The sequence below is a fragment of the Odontomachus brunneus genome, unplaced genomic scaffold (assembly GCF_010583005.1).
Source record: "Odontomachus brunneus isolate Ranch 3 - 2012 unplaced genomic scaffold, Obru_v1 Obru_scaffold_006, whole genome shotgun sequence".
NCBI lineage: Eukaryota > Metazoa > Arthropoda > Insecta > Hymenoptera > Formicidae > Odontomachus > Odontomachus brunneus.
The window spans coordinates 1,756,297-1,756,517 of NW_022639456.1; positions in this window are offsets into that span (position 1 = coordinate 1,756,297).

A 221-nucleotide genomic window follows, 5' to 3' on the forward strand; every position below is an offset into this window, starting at 1 on the left:
ATGAAAATATGTGCAAAAATAAATAGGAGCATTGTTCGATATGTGACGAAAACGAACAAAAAATTTTTAATGTAAAATCTCAAGTTAGCATCAGAACTGTCGGAGTATCAGAACTGTAAAAAAAATGTGACATTTTTTTTAGAGTTCTGATACTTTCTTGAAAAGTTCTAGTGCTCTATGCAACAATTTTCAATAGTTCCGGTCATTAAATACAAAAAAAT